Below are 17,620 nucleotides of genomic sequence, written 5' to 3'. Positions count from 1 at the left end.
GGCGGCATGGCCAAGCGGTAAGGCAGGGGACTGCAAATCCTTTATCCCCAGTTCAAATCTGGGTGCCGCCTGATCAATACAATACTTAGGTTTTCTAGTACTGGTCGAATTCAATCAATTTTTACTTCGCATAAGTTCGGGCAAGAGAGTAACTAAGCCTGCCGATACTGGGTTTAGAGAAACCATACCATAGTTCTATCCTTAAACTAGGGTTAGGGTTTGTTTTGGCGGTAGTGGCCAAAATGGTTATCAATAGGGGTGAGGTAGTGTTTCCTTATTCTTTTATTATATGAATTTGAATTGGTTCTTAATTGATTCGATTTGAGAATTTTTAAATACGAGGATAAGATGTCAGAAATCTTGGTATCCAAAGAAAGGTCCCTAAGGGGCATTCTTCTATTTTTCAATCTAAGATTCCATAAGGGACTCCACGAAAGAATATCAAGACTTCCTAATTATCATACATTTTTTTGTCGTACATCTTATGTGACCTACATACACTAGAGTAACAAAAGGAATAAAAAATCTTCCTATTCCCGCTTCTTCTATTCAGGACATCATTCCCGTACTCTTTCTTTTTTAAGGTAAGGAAAAAGGGCTTATAGTATAGTATCGTATTTTTAATGCTCTCTAACTCTACAAGAATTCCTATAAGAATTTGTTAGGAGTAAATTCCTTGAACTGATTGATCCATGGCCTTAGGGCAGAAGCCCTTTTTGACTCTGTACCCTTGATTCCACTATGATTATTGATCAATAGTAGAATAATCCCTTCATAGAAATAGGAGACATAATTTAGATGGATATAGTAAGTCTCTCTTGGGTTGCTTTAATGGTAGTCTTTACATTTTCTCTTTCACTAGTAGTATGGGGAAGGAGTGGACTCTAGGGATACGATACTACTAATTGATTAAGTAATCAAATTGTTCTATCAATTCTTTTTTTAATTGATCATTTTGCATTAATTATTTTGTCAAACATTATTCTTTAATCTTTTTTCTTTAGTTTTGTTTCACTCCTATAAGAAACTCTTGTATTGTAAGAAAGAGCCATTATACCAATTAAGAATTTCTACTAGAAATGACTAATGGTTAAAAAAAGTTCTATACATAAGAAAATTAGACTTTCTTCCATGGAACTATTCACGGCATATCACACATTTTCCATTTGTTTTATACTCTTTCTTTATTCTTAGAATAATTTTTATTCTCTTTTGAAGCATCTCGCGGGATATTTAAGCATGAAAGATTCGCTGGTTTTTTCCTTTTATGTCGGGACCCCGATCCTAAGCCATAGGAATCCAGCCTGTAACACATCGCATCTCTTTGTGGTCTCACGCACGGTTAACTCCACGGCTGCAGCCTTACCTTAGCCGGGACCGTTTGCGTCTTTTGACTCACGTATGCGATAGGTGTCGCTAGCAATCCAATGTCAAAGAACCCGGATCGACATGTCTAGTCATAAACCAAAGTGGCAGTTCCGCACAAGGACAGGCATACATGACCCAACAAAGCAGGTGTCGGTCATCAGCGAACGTAGACGAGTCGTAGCAAGCTACAAGGACTCCATTATGTCGCGTGACATTTCCCCAAAGAGGACAGACACAGCAGCTAAGAAGGACACATGCCGGTCAACCAATGTGTCCGGAGCAGTAGCGGACTACCAAGGCTCGTTGGATCACAAAGGGGCATTTCCTTGTAAGGAGTGCTACTAAAGTTCACGACTAGGTATTCGAACCCCATACATATCAAGTATGACACACGTACGCATGGCATACCGATATGTATAGATACATCGATGGCATCACAACATAACCATAAACATACAACCTTTATTCAAGAGGCTCGGAAGAGCCACACACATAATATTACACATTAAGGTCTCTCGACCCATAATAGCAGTCATACAAATACAAGCCAGCGGAAGAGTTATAAACTGTCTGGGTACAGACAGTGCAACTAGAAGGCACATGGCCTGACTATACTACAGAGCCGACGTAGGGCCAGATCGTAGCTGGGACACCAGCTACTCGTCGTCGTCGATGTCTACGAAGAACCCTCCATTAGGGTCATTAGCAACCTCTGCAACATTTATTAAGCAAACATGAGTACGAAGGTACTCAGCAAGACTTTAGGAGAACTAACTACTCATGCAAGGTATCAAAAGGTATTGTGGGGTTTCATGCGGGAAGCCAGCATTTGACTCGTGGCTAGACAACTTGCATTTTGAAATTAGTTTTGACAACCTGATTTCTCGCACACGAGTCCACTAACACCACAACAATACACTATCGTGGAATCATTCCGTCTACATACGGAAATACCGTCCACGACACTCACGCTTATCTTGACAATTTTATGAGTAGCCATTGAAGTTATCTATGAACAACATATGTCTCCAAGTAGTCCATATTCGCGGACGCGGCTATTCGAATAGATCATAACCCTGCAGGGGTGTACTTCGTCACACACGCTCTTGCCACTTATCTCTATGTGCACGTCATGCACCTCGACAACCTTCAAGCGGAAGCCCAGCGAGGGAGTCGGCCACGACCGTTAACCACACTAGTACCTAGTCCAGGTTTATCGCCTATCTGAGAGTAACCCGTACGGAAGTCCGGCCGAGGTTTCCGCCACGGCCTCAAACGATGTGCGCAGGGTTCCCAAGCCCACCATCCGGGTGCCACTTGGTACACCGTGCCACTGCCTACCGCATCACGGCCCACCTCTCAGGTCAGCACCATGCACGGCCTCCAGCATTACTATAAACACCAGAAACTACTTGCAACTCCTGGACCGAGTACTACGCGATTAATAGGCCGAGCGGGGTCATATTTCAGGGCCCAACATGTGGTAGTATCTAGTCTTGGATTACATACACGGAACTCAGTTCCTAAGGACGGTTCCAATGAAACAACCCGCCATGTACTCCTACACAGCCTTTCACCGGTACCTTTACCAAATCAAGTTCAACACACAACCTTTGCTCACCGAACACATTCCACATTTCTGTTCATCTCCCAGATGACAGACCATACACAACTCTAAGCATAGCATGCATAGCAGGATAAGGCACATCATAGCTCAAGCAACTACCAGGTATGCTAGGTTGCAAGGTTCGGCTATTTACTGTGACAAGGTTAGGTCATGCAAAGGAAGTGGGTTCAACTATCGTGGCAAAAGCAGTTGTAGCATTTGATCCTAATGCAATAAATAAGTGCAGGAGCAAGAACATGGGAATTATCGGGATGATCAAAAGGGTTGCTTGCCTTGTTGCTCAGAGGAGGAACGATATCCGTCAGACGGATATTCGGTGGAATCCGGGGGTGCGGAGCCTACCGAAATGAATGGCAACATTCAATAACAATCATATGCACTCAAAATGATGCATGAGCATGGCATGAGAATGCAAGGTGATAAGTTATTATTTTCAACATGTAATAGGTTTAGAGTTGATTTGAATCACATTCGAATAGCAATTCAAACGGGGTATTCTCGGATACCGGTTTATTTGATTCGACCTGATGCTCAGATCAACTTGATGTTAACATGCATGAAATGTCATGTTATGGTACTGATTTGTAATTAGGGCAGTGTGTGATCATTGCATATATAATGAAATTTGAATATTTTTGCAAATTCCATTTATAAAGTGATTATAAGAATTGAATTATTCCTTATTCCACAATTTAGGGTTCTGTAACTTTTTTAAACATGGTTGAAAATAGCATAATCAGAATCCTTGAATTTTTCTGATACTTTTTCATATATAAATTATTTTCATTGGAGTTACAGATTAATTTCTATGATTTTTACAAATTTTTGCAATTTCCTGAATTAGTTTTATACTGGAAATTCTATTTATTGCCTCAGGCTGACGTCAGCAGGTCAGCCGACCTGTTCAGGTCAAACCTGACAGGGGGGCCCCACTGGTCAGCCTCTCTGGGACTAATCCCGCGCTGACCAGCCCTAACTGAGGTTTGACTTGGCCTTGGGCCCACTTGTCAGCGAGTGATTAGGTCACTAATCTGCTGGGTTAGCTTGCCACGTCGACCCCCACCGGAGGGTGGTCGCCGGCGACCAGGCCCGCGGCGGAGGGCTCGCCGGAGGCGACCTAGACGGCGCTGCACAGCACCAAAACGCACGCGGTTTGCAGCTACAGCATGCTCGCGAAGTGGCCGATCTGGCAGGACCATCTGGGGAGGCTAGGGTCGCCGGAAGAGGCGTCGGCGATGAGCCGGAGCGGCGGCCGAAGCTCGGCCTTCTATGAGGGGCGGTTCTAGGGCACGGGGAGGGCAGCTGGAGGGCTCGACACGCTCCTGGAGGCTCCAGGAGCTCGAATCCTAGCTCGGGCGCGTGGATCAGTCATCACAGCGACGACAGCGACATGGCCGGCGGCGAGAAGCTCTCGGCCTTGGTGGGGAACTAGGATACAATGCACGGGAGAGCGTGGGGCGAGAGGGGAAACGACGACGAGCTCACGGCGGTTCCGATGGCGCTGAAGAGGGGCTCGGGGATGCGCCAGAGGAAGCGAATCGACGGGAGAGGTCCGGCGGCCGGAGGTGGAAGACGACGGCGTTGCGGGCGTTGCAGGGCTCGAGGAAGCTTCGGCTTCTGCAGAGATGACCAGGGCGACGAGGCGGAGCTAATGGCATGCTCTGGGAGGGAATCCTATGGCCAGGGGCACGGGCAGCTCGAGCTCGACTCTAATGGCGGCAGCAAGGAGGAGGAGGAGATCCGGGAGAAGGAGGAGAACCGAGGCGGGGAATGGATAGGGGAGGCTCTGGGGAGCTTATCCCCGTCATCGCCAGCGCGAGGCGGCGGCCAGGCAGGCACGCAGGTGCGTGGCCGCGCCGGAGGGGGTGGCGGCCACCTCCTGGTGCCTACTGGCGCGAGGGAGGGGACGAGCGAGGGATGGGCCGGGCCAGGCTTAGGCGACAGGTAAGGTTTTTCCATTTTTTTCTGTTTTTGTTTTTCTGTTTTGCTAATTATTGTTTTGCCAATTAATTCAGCTCCAAAACTAAAAGTAAAAACTATTTTAGACCTCCTGAAATATTTGTTATAATATCCCCAACCATTTCCAAGGTTTTCAACATTTTTGGAAATTCATAGTTTCTGATTTCAAATTTAAAACTTGAAACCAGTAGCCTTTTTCATTTATTCAAAAAGCTTAAGGTGTCAAGAAAATAGTTTTCTCCAATGCTCATTTACTTTCATGATTTAGCAGAAAGTTTGAACATTTCTTGAGGCCATTTTGGGTTCATTGATTTTGAACTAGTTTGAGATTTCCTTTAATTGAAATGGTGGCTAGGGTTTTGAGTTTTTCCTTTGCCACTTTGTTGTTTTTGTTGAAACTTCTTAGATGCAAATGCAAATAAGACATGAGCACAATGCTATTTTGCTTAAGGGTCAGGGATGTGACATTTTATTTTTTACTATAGTCTATTCTTATATTATTTTTCTTTCCTTCCATGGATTCTTTGGTCAAGAATTGTCTTCGATTTTTGTATTTTGACCTGATTGAAATTAAGTGGATGCAATGAAAAAAGAAATTAAATTAGACTACTTAACTATTTCAATCTACTAATCTATTCTATGTAGATTCAAAGATAATATAATAGAAAGACTCTAAAGTGTCGTAGAAAAAACTATATGTAGTTCTTTCTACCACACTTTAAGATTCCAACCAGATCCTTTCATTTAAGACTTGGATTTTTTTTATTTAATCCCTTTTTCATTTCTTCAATGATTAATTGGAATTCCACTTAATTATTTTGGCTGACTGTTTTTACATAAATAATAAGTAAAAAAGAAGTAGGAATTAGAATGAACAGTGCAGTAACAATAAATGCGAGAATATTGACTTCCATAACCTCTTTATTTTTTATTTTCACAATAACTCGAGATGTAATCCCATGGAGAGGAAAAAGGGGTATCTTGTAAATTCAATGGCAGGGCTCGCATTCTGATAATACTGAATCAATTCAATATTATGAATATCGGATCTATCAAATCAATTCATGGATGAGAGTTATATAGTATAACATAGGAAGATCCTATATCCATACTAAGACCAAAATGGGTTTTTTGATTGGATTAGGAATTCCCTCTTTTTTAATCCTTTTTTTTCTACTTTTTCTTTTCTATATCTCTAACCCACGAGCTTTCTTAATCTTATACAATTTCTCTTCCTTTTTTTATAGTTATACATACAATTATGTATGTATTATATGAGCAACTTTCTATGGGTCACATAGACATCCAAATAAGCAGTAGAAGTGAGATGGGGAAAAGAGGTCTGAAATAAAAAGGGAATAAAATTTATGTATGGATTCCGGTAAAATACCGGTACTCTATTTCATAACAGTGGAATAGGAAATTAAGATGAGGATGGTATCATCATAAAGAAAGATAGAGTAATATCCGAAAATTCTACTAATCCACATATCGTATGTGTGTCTTTCTTTATCTTTATCGATCGGGAGTAGTGAAAAAATTCCTATACTCCTTCCCTCCCTCTTTAATGAGAGATGCAAAATAAAAAAGTGAAGTAAGGGTGCCCTATGGGTATTTGATCTTGCTCCCTGCCCCTTTTTTCATGGAAAAAGGAAATATGAATTTCTCCATTCATTGAACCCTAGTTCGGGACTGACGGGGCTCGAACCCGCAGCTTCCGCCTTGACAGGGCAGTGCTCTGACCAATTGAACTACAATCCCCGCGGGGTGTATGGCATACCCATTCTTAAATAGAACCATAAGAAGATTCGATTCATCTGTCGTACTCTAAGAAATAGACGAATCATATACTACATACCCACATATTATATAATACGTGGGTATAGTGAGAGTGACATAACTAGTATGTCGTGATTTTTTATCACTAAAAATGGATAATAATCCACCCTTCAACAAGAAAAACTCTTTTGTTTGTAAGAAAGGAATGAGAGAGATATGGATTAGAAAAAAAAAATCCCCTTTTTTATTTCTCTTTTATTTCTATAGATCAGACATTTTATTTTATGGGAGAAAAACAAAAGGATTTAGTTCATATTCACGAAGCCCTAGATTTTTGGGCCGAGCTGGATTTGAACCAGCGTAGACATTGTCAACGAATTTACAGTCCGTCCCCATTAACCACTCGGGCATCGACCCAGGAAGAATTTATTCTAGGGTTTTTGCTAATCTATGATTAACCTCCTTTCATAATACTCCCTACCCCCAGGGGAAGTCGAATCCCCGCTGCCTCCTTGAAAGAGAGATGTCGTGAACCACTAGACCATAGGGGCATCACTAGACGATAGGACCATATACAACCGCTCGTGATTATACTATAATCATAGTATGAGCAGTTTTTTTGAATTGTCAATATACTCGAAAAGTATAACTAGATCCAAAGCAAAGAGTTTTTCTAACTTTTCTGCTATGTTTTCATCTAGGATTTTTTAGTTGATGGTTAGATTAATTCATGGATCATCCTCTACCTTTTAGGGAAATTCATTTTAAATGTATAGAATAAGAATGGATTACTAAAAGGGATTCTAGATTAGTTCAGTACAGGTAGTTATTTTATTGATCTAAGATAAGACGAAAAAGAGTCCATTTTTTTTTTATTTCCATTCCGTGCTTCATTTAGTGTTCAGACCAGAAATGCATTCATCCCGCACTAAGTCATAAAATTCTCTAAAGAGAAAGCTTCAAAAACAAATAAAAAAGCGAATCAATTTAGTAGAAAAGTACTCTAACAGATTCGAACCAACGACTTACGTCTTAGCACGAGATTACTCTACGACTAATTTAAAAAGCCCTTTATCGGATTTGAACCGATGACTTATGCCTTACCATGGCATTACTCTACCACTGAGTTAAAAGGGCTTTTTATTTAATTCAAAAATTTGCCACTTTGATTTCCCATTATGGGTCTACTGCATAATGTACATATTATATATATAATATATAGAGATATAGAGAGAGACATTATGTATAGATTGTATATGTATTGATATCTTGAGAGCTCAAAATAAAATTAAGAAAAAAAACATACCCAACTCTTCTTGGTTCATGGTTTTCCGTTTCCGAAGGCTAGTAAAATAGGCGGATTCTGGAACCCCAAGGATTCAATGGTATATGGATATGGAAAATATAAGATTTCCAATCCTGGCGGGAAAAGGCAGGGAACAGATACGCAATAGGATAGGATCCTTGGGAGGAACTTTTGGTAATGGCCTTGATCCTCTATGCTATTTTTTATGTGTTCTTAGTTCTATTGAACTTTTTTGATTCTTTTAAACAAGAATCTAATAAACTAGCATTGAGTCAGTGGAAAAAAGGAGAGAGAGAGGAAAGTGTTAAATGGAGAGAGTCGACTAATCATAGACTTTTAGGATCTTCTTTACATCAGGTAAATCTGTCAGCCCTGTCCGTTTTTTTCTTTAAGTTACAACTCTTTGCTTCTTACTTCTATCAAGCCATAGGGAAAGTCTATGATGAATTTGGAAAACTCATCTCACTCTTACTCTATGGCTCGGACTTAATGGGGGAAGAAACATCTTCTATAATTTCTTTTTTGTTCAATTCTGGACAAAAAAGAAAAGAAAAAAAGGAATTTATAGGGGCAGTTTACCCCCTATATCCCCTAGTTTATATTGTAGGAATAATAAAACAATTTAGCAGTCTGGCACACTTACGTCCTCGCAAAGTAAATAATGATTATTGTAGTCGTAATCGTAGAATAGGATAGGATCCTAATCAAAATAAATACATTTGGTTCAGGCGCTATTAGCAGGGTAAGAAGAGATTTATTTTACAGACCAGAGGGAGAGGGGCTATCTAAATCCTAAAGTAAAGGCGCGCGATCGAAGTAGAAGTGCCAATGGCTCAGTGTCATGAACCTTCTCCATCTGATTCAATAAGGGGGAATTAGCCTCCTTGTCAAATGGCTATCCTTGACAAAGGGTACCATTTATACCATAATATACAATGTAGCGGGTATAGTTTAGTGGTAAAAGTGTGATTCGTTCTATTAATAACTGAATTTGAAATGATATACTTAAGACATCCTTAAGTTTTTTTTATATTCCGATGAAAACTTTAGTTCTTATAAAGGATTAAATCCTTTTCCTCTCAGTAGCATATTGAGGAAGAATATACATTCTGGCGATTTGTACCCAAAAACTAATTTAAATTGCATCCAAAATAAAAATTGGATTATGATATGAGTACAGAGTCGCGAAGCATAATTTTGCATTGGATTTAAGTATTCCAATTTTGAAAATATGAGTAAAGGATCTATGGATGAAGATACAAAAAAGTTGATTTCCAATCGTAACTAAATCTTCTTTCGTTAAAGGATAAGGAAGCCAAATAGCTAAAAAACGATAGTTTTGGTTTACTAGAACCATCCGCATATTGTTTCAGCTCGGTGGAAACCCAATTCTTTTCCTCAGGATCTCTTGAATGAAATTAGGGAACGAAGTAAGTAGATTAGATGGATTTAGATAGAATTTATATCTCCTACTCTATAAGGGTCATCTAGAAAGCAGAGAGCTTTGGTTCCATTCAAATAGAAAAGCTGACATAGATGTTAAGTGGTGAGAATATCCATAAAGGAGCTGAATGAAATCAAAATTTCATGTTCGGTTTTTAATTAGAGATGTTAAAAATAATCAACCAACGTCGACTATAACCCCTAGCCTTCCAAGCTAACGATGCGGGTTCGATTCCCGCTACCCGCTCCATTCTGTATAAAATGAGTATTCTATTTGTCTAGACATGTTAAAGGCTTGTATTCAAGCCTTTTTTGTCCACCAGTTTCTGGTACTACAGAGCGGAGTAGAGCAGTTTGGTAGCTCACGAGGCTCATAACCTTGAGGTCACGGGTTCGATCCCCGTCTCCGCACTTAGCAGTCTCTATAAAAGGAGTATTCTATTTCTCTAGATAAGGTAGAGGGGCGTATCCAACTCTTTTTTATTCATTAGTTCCGGGCCCTAGAGGGCAAAATTGAGCAATTTGCGAAGCCACTTGCCGTCACAAAAAGAAGGCGCAAGGCTTCTCCCTACCTTGCAGAAAATAAAAATGAGATGAAAGGGACAGTCTACCTCTCCCTTCCTTTTAAAAACAGTTTGCCCGTTGTTTGTCTCAGTTAATACCCAATTTTGGGGCTGTGTTGGCTAGTTCTATTTCTGCCTCCGGAGCGCCCTCTTTTTTTGAGGGGGATGCAAAGGAAGGGTAAAATAGTAAGGGATACGGCACTAGACTAATACTTAATTAATACTTAATTTAATATAAGTAGTTAAACAATTAACTAGACTAAACTTTTTATCATAGTACTTTGATAAATTAAGCGGGCGAGCGGCGGGAATCGAACCCGTATCTTCTCCTTGGCAAGGAGATGTTTTACCATTGAACTACGCTCGCTACGGTATATATTTTATAGCGTATATCCGCTTGGGTCGACCGTCTATGTCTGGGTCGACCGTTTCATTTCATTTTCTATTCTATTATATTAGATATTAGAGTTTTCCTTTTTTTTATTATCTGTCAATGAATATTCTAATGGGAATTTCATAATACTGAAAGAGAAGAGCTAGCAATTCGGAACGCAAATTGCGTTTTAATACGTCTCACTATTCTAATTTTTTAAATGGCCTTTATTATTTCTTTTTTATGGGGTTACTAAATATTAACCAAATTTAATTTAAGAAATGAGAGAATTCAGAATAGCTACGAGAAAGACTAGTCCAATCCATAATGATGTACCGGAAAATACAACATTTTTATTATTTGACCAACCATCAGGAGAAGCAAATACAAGGGGTACACTAATTACTAAGACTGAGGAAGTCGCAATTAATGCAAAAATAGCTAATTGGAAAGCAATAGTCATATTTCTAATCCTCCAAGCTACCATCAAATAAAGTTGACTACATATTTGATCCCTCACTTAACCAAAATTGTAAAAAAATACAAGAAGTAGGAGGGGTTTAATCATGAATCCATTGGTTCTTCTCTTTAATTAAAATTTATTACTTAACCTCTTTTTTATTTGGATATGGGGGTGAGAGGAGGTTATTTAGTCTTTATTTCACAAGCGGGTATAGCGGATCCTATATCCGTGTATACAGTATACAGAGATATATCGAAAAGGAACTTGTATCTGATATCTTTCTAGAGGTTAATAAATATTTTTATTTTTTATATGGCTATGTTCTATTTGTAGGAGTAAAATAAGGATTAGGCGGTGGTGTTGGGGAACGTCGCATGGGAAACAAAAATTTTCCTACGCGCACGAAGACCTATCATGGTGATGTCCATCTATGAGAGGGGATGAGTGATCTACGTACCCTTGTAGACCGTACAGCAGAAGCGTTGGAGAACGCGGTTGATGTAGTGGAACGTCCTCACGTCCCTCGATCCGCCCCGCGAACAATCCCGCGATCAGTCCCACGATCTAGTACTGAACGGACGGCACCTCCGCGTTCAGCACACGTACAACTCGACGATGATCTCGGCCTTCTTGATCCAGCAAGAGTGACGGAGAGGTAGAAGAGTTCTCCGGCAGCGTGACGGCGCTCCGGAGGTTGGCGATGACCTTGTATCAGCAGGGCTCCGCCCGAGCTCTGCAGAAACGCGATCTAGAGGAAAAACCGTGGAGGTATGTGGTCGGGCTGCCGTGGAAAAGTCGTCTCAAATCAGCCCTAAAACCTCCGTATATATAGATGGGAGGGAGGGGGCCTTGCCTTGGGGTCCAAGGACCCTCAAGGGGGTCGGCCGAGCCAAGGGGGAGAATTATCCCCCCCCAAACCGAGTTGGACTAGGTTTGGTGGGAGGGAGTCCCCCTTCCTTCCCACCTCCTCCTTTTTTTTTCTTTCTCTCTTGATTTTCCTCTCCTTGGCGCATAGGGCACTTGTGGGCTGTCCCACCAGCCCACTAAGGGCTGGTGTGTCTCCCCCAAGGCCTATGGGCTTCCCCGGGGTGGGTTGCCCCCCGGTGAACTCCCGGAACCCATTCGTCATTCCCGGTACATTCCCGGTAACTCCGAAAACCTTCCGGTAATCAAATGAGGTCATCCTATATATCAATCTTCGTTTCCGGACCATTCCGGAAACCCTCGTGACGTCCGTGATCTCATACGGGACTCCGAACAACATTTGGTAACCAACCATATAACTCAAATACGCATAAAACAACGTCGAACCTTAAGTGTGCAGACCCTGCGGGTTCGAGAACTATGTAGACATGACCCGAGAGACTCCTCGGTCAATATCCAATAGCGGGACCTGTATGCCCATATTGGATCCTACATATTCTATGAAGATCTTATCGTTTGAACCTCAGTGCCAAGGATTCGTATAATCCTGTATGTCATTCCCTTTGTCCTTCGGTATGTTACTTGCTCGAGATTCGATCGTCAGTATCCGCATACCTATTTCAATCTCGTTTACCGGCAAGTCTCTTTACTCGTTCCGTAATACAAGATCCCGCAACTTACACTAAGTCACATTGCTTGCAAGGCTTGTGTGCGATGTTGTATTACCGAGTGGGCCCCGAGATACCTCTCCGTCACACGGAGTGACAAATCCCAGTCTTGATCCATACTAACTCAATTAACACCTTCGGAGGTACCTATAGAGCATCTTTATAGTCACCCAGTTACGTTGCGATGTTTGATACACACAAAGCATTCCTCCGGTGTCAGTGAGTTTTATGATCTCATGGTCATAGGAATAAATACTTGACACGCAGAAAACAGTAGCAACAAAATGACACGATCAACATGCTACGTCTATTAGTTTGGGTCTAGTCCATCACGTGATTCTCCCAATGACGTGATCCAGTTATCAAGCAACAACACCTTGCCTATGGCCAGGAAACCTTGACCATCTTTGATCAACGAGCTAGTCAACTAGAGGCTTACTAGGGACAGTGTTTTGTCTATGTATCCACACAAGTATTGTGTTTCCAATCAATACAATTATAGCATGGATAATAAACGATTATCATGAACTAAGAAATATAATAATAACTAATTTATTATTTCCTCTAGGGCATATTTCCAACAGTCTCCCACTTGCACTAGAGTCAATAATCTAGTTCACATCACCATGTGATTCCAACGAATCCAATACCCATATAGTTATGGGGTCTGATCACGTCTTGCTCGTGAGAGAGGTTTTAGTCAATGGTTCTGAAACTTTCAGACTCGTGTGTTCTTTACAAATCTTTATGTCATCTTATAGATGCTGCTACTATGTGCTATTCGGAAATACTCCAAATATCTACTCTACTATACGAATTCGTTTCACCACTCATAGTTATTCGGATTAGTGTCAAAGCTTGCATCGACGTAACCCTTTATGACAAACTCTTTAACCACCTCCATAATCGAGAAAAATTCCTTAGTCCATTAGTTACCAAGGATAAATTTCGACCGCTGCTAGTGATTCAATCATGGATCACTCTCTGTACCTCTCAACATACTTTGAGTCAAGGCACACATCAGGTGCGGTACACAGCATGACATACTTTAGATTCTACGGCTAAGGCATAGAAGACGACCTTCGTCTATTCTCTTTATTCTGCCGGGGTCGGGTTTCTGAGTCTAACTCAAATTTACACCTTACAACGCAACCAAGAACTCCTTCTTTGCTGATCTATTTTGAACTCCTTCAAAAACTTGTCAAGGCATGCATCTTGTTGAAACTTCCATTAAGCGCTTTCGATCTATCTCCATAGATCTTTGATGCTCAACGTTCAAGTAGCTCAATCCAGGTATTGCTTTGAAAACTCCTTTCAAACAACCTTGTATGTTTTACAGAAATTCTACATTACTTCTGATCCACAATATGTCAACCACATATACTTATCAGAAATTCTGTAGTGCTCCCACTCACTTCTTTGGAAATACAAGTTTCTCATAAACCTTGTACAAACCCAAAATCTTTGATCATCTCATCAAAGTGTATATTCCAACTCCGAGATGCTTGCACCAGTCCATTGAAGGATCGCTGGAGCTTGCATACTTGTTAGTATCTTTAGGATCGACAAAACATTCTGGTTGTATCACATACAATGTTTGCTCAAGGAAACCGTCGAGAAAACAATGTTTTGACATCCTACGTGCAATATTTCATAAATAATGCATCAACAACTAACATAATTCTAACAGACCTTTAGCATCGCTACGAGTGAGAAAGTCTCATCATAGTCAACTGTTTGATCTTGTCGAAAACATCTTTGCGACAAGTCAAGCTTTTCTTAATAGTGACTTATCACCATCATCGCCTGTCTTCTTTTAAAGATCCATTTTACTCAATAGTCCTATGACCATCAAGTAGTTCTACCAAAGTCTACACTTTGTTTTCACACATGGATCCTCTCTCGGATTTCATGGCTTCCAGCCATTTGTCGGAATCTGGGCCCACCATCGCTTTCTCCAGAACTCGTAGGTTCACTGTTGCTCAACAACATGACGTCCAAGACAGGGTTACCGTACTACTCTGCAGCAGTACGCGACCTTGTCGACCTACGAGGTTTGTAGTAACTTGATTCGAAGCTCAATGATCATCATCATCAGTTTCCACTTCAATTGGTGTAGGCGCCACATGAACAACTTCATGCGCCCTGCTACACACTGGTTCAAGTGATGGTTCAATAACCTCATCAAGTTCTACTACCCTCCCACTCAATTCTTTCGAGAGAAACCTTTCCTCGAGAAAGGATCCGTTTCTAGAAACAAACACTTTGCTTTCGGATCTGAGATAGGAGATGTACCCAACTGTTTTGGATACCCTATGAAGAAGCATTTATCCGCTTTGGGTTCAAGCTTATCAGACTGAAACTTTTTCACATAAGTGTCGAAACCCCAAACTTTCAAGAAATGGCAGTTTAGATTTCTCTAAACCTCAGTCTATACTGTGTCATCTCAACGGAAATACGCGGTGCCCTATATAAAGGGAGTGTGGTTGTCTCTAATGCATAACCCATAAACGATAGTGGTAATTCGATAAGAGACATCTTAGTGTGCACCGTACGAAATAGTGCGTGACTATGATGTTCAGACACATCATCACATTATGATGTTCCAGGTGGCATGAACTACGAAACAATTTCCACATTGTCTTAACTGCGTACCAAAACTCGAAACACAGATATTCATTTCTATGATCATATCGTAGACAGTTTATCCTCTTGTTACGATGAACTTCACTCCGAAACAGAATTGAACTTTTCAATATTTCAGACTTGTGATTCATTAAGTAATTACTCTAGTATCTACTCAAATCATCATTGAAGTAAGAACATAATGATATCCACTGCGTGCCTCAGCACCCATTGGACTGCATACATCAAAATGTATCACTTCCAACAAGTTACTATCTTATTTCATCTCAATGAAAACAAGGCCTTGCTCATGTGGTATGATTTGCATGTCAATAGTGATTCGAAATCAGGTGAGTACAAAGATCCATCAGCATGGAGCCTCTTCATGCAATTTATACTAACATGACTCAAGTGGCAGTGCCACAAGTAAGTGGTACTATCATCATCAACTCGTAGCTTTTGGCACCAATATCATGAACATGTGTAACACTACGATCGAGATTCAATAAACTATTGAAGGTGAATATTCAAGAAAATAGAGTAACCATTATTCTCTTTAAATGAATAATCGTATTGCAATAAACACGATCCAATCATGTTCATGCTTAACGCAAGCACAAAATAACAATTATTTAGGTTTGACACCAATCCCGATGGTAGAGGGAGCGTGCGACGTTTGATCATATCAACCTTGGAAACACTTCCAACACATATCGTCACCTCACCTTTAGCTAGTCTCCGTTTATGTCGTAGCTTTCATTTCGTGTTACTAATCACTTAGCAACCGAACCGGTATCCAATACCCTCATGCTACTAGGAGTACTAGTAAAGTACACATCAACATCATGTATATCAAAATACACTTCTTTCGACTTTTGTCAGCCTTCTTATCTACCAAGTATCTAGAGTTGCTCCGCCTCAGTGACTGTTCTCCTCATTACAGAAGCACTTAGTCTCGGGTTTGGGTTTAAACTTGGGTCTCTTCATTAGTGCAGCAACTGTTTTGCTGTTTCACGAAGTATCCCTTCTAGCCCTTGTCTTTCTTGAAACTTAGTGGTTTTACAAACCATCAACTATTGATGCTCCTTCTTGATTTCTACTTTCGCAGTGTCAAACATCGCGAATCGCTCAAGGATCATTGTATCTATCCTTGATATGTTATAGTTCATCACGAAGCTCTCAAAGCTTGGTGGCTGTGACTTTGGAGAACCATCACTATCTCATCTGGAAGATTAACTCCCACTTGATTCAAGTGATTGTCGTACTCAGACAATCTGAGCACATGCTCAAGGATTGAGCCTTTCTCCTTTACTTTGTGGACAAAGAATCTTGTCGGAGGTCTCGTACCTCTTAACAAGGGCACAAGCATGAAATCACAATTTCATCTCTTTAGAACATCACTTATGTTCCGTGACGTTTTACAACGCTTTCGGCGCCTTTCTTCTAAGCCATTAATTATTTTTGTACTGAACTATCGTGTAGTCATCAGAAACGTGTATGTCGGATGTTCACAGCATCCACAGACGACGCTCGAGGTGCAGCACACCGAGTGGTGCATTAAGGACATAAGCCTTCTGCGTAGCAACGAGGACAATCCTCGGTTTTACAGACTCAGTCTGCAAAGTTTGCTACTATCAATTTTCAACTAAATTTTCTCTAGGAACATATAAAAACAGTAGAGCTATAGCACAAGCTACATCGTAATTCGCAAAGACCATTAGACTTATGTTCATGATAATTAGTTCAATTAATCATATTACTTAAGAACTCCCACTCAAAAAGTACATCTCTCTAGTCATTTGAGTGGTACATGATCCAAATCCACTATCTCAAGTCCGATCATCACGTGAGTCGAGAATAGTTTCAGTGGTAAGCATCTCTATGCTAATCATATGAACTATACGATTCATGCTCGACCTTTCGGTCTCATGTGTTCCGAGGCCATGTCTGCACATGCTAGGCTCGTCAAGCTTAACCCGAGTGTTCCGCGTGCGCAACTGTTTTGCACCCGTTGTATGTGAACGTTGAGTCTATCACACCCGATCATCACGTGGTGTCTCGAAACGACGAACTGTAGCAACGGTGCACAGTCGGGGAGAACACAATTTCATCTTGAAATTTTAGTGAGAGATCACCTCATAATGCTACCGTCATTCTAAGCAAAATAAGGTGCATAAAAGGATTAACATCACATGCAATTCATAAGTGACATGATATGGCCATCATCACGTGCTTCTTGATCTCCATCACCAAAGCACCGGCACGATCTTCTTGTCACCGGCGCCACACCATGATCATCCATCAACGTGTTGCCATCGGGGTTGTCGTGCTACTTATACTATTACTACTAAAGCTACATCCTAGCAAAATAGTAAACGCATCTGCAAGCACAAACGTTAGTATAAAGACAACCCTATGGCTCCTGCCGGTTGCCGTACCATCGACGTGCAAGTCGATATTTCTATTACAACATGATCGTCTCATACATCCAATATATCACATCACATCGTTGGCCATATCAC

General features: G+C 40.9%; 4 non-coding genes across 4 annotated transcripts; 2 read left to right on the top strand and 2 right to left on the bottom strand.

The window, feature by feature from the left end:
* Positions 1 to 71, top strand: TRNAC-GCA. The gene has a single exon. It is a non-coding gene; the product is annotated as a tRNA-Cys (tRNA).
* A 6,997-nt stretch (positions 72 to 7,068) lies between these two features.
* On the bottom strand, positions 7,069 to 7,150 carry TRNAY-GUA. The gene has a single exon. It is a non-coding gene; the product is annotated as a tRNA-Tyr (tRNA).
* Positions 7,151 to 7,798: 648 nt separating this feature from the next.
* On the bottom strand, positions 7,799 to 7,870 carry TRNAT-GGU. Its single transcript has one exon. It is a non-coding gene; the product is annotated as a tRNA-Thr (tRNA).
* Positions 7,871 to 9,820: 1,950 nt separating this feature from the next.
* On the top strand, positions 9,821 to 9,894 carry TRNAM-CAU. The gene has a single exon. It is a non-coding gene; the product is annotated as a tRNA-Met (tRNA).
* The last annotated feature ends 7,726 nt before the right edge of the window (positions 9,895 to 17,620 follow it).

This window comes from Hordeum vulgare, chromosome 2H (assembly GCF_904849725.1).
Source record: "Hordeum vulgare subsp. vulgare chromosome 2H, MorexV3_pseudomolecules_assembly, whole genome shotgun sequence".
NCBI classification, from domain to species: Eukaryota; Viridiplantae; Streptophyta; class Magnoliopsida; order Poales; family Poaceae; genus Hordeum; species Hordeum vulgare.
This window is presented reverse-complemented; position numbering and strand designations above follow the sequence as displayed.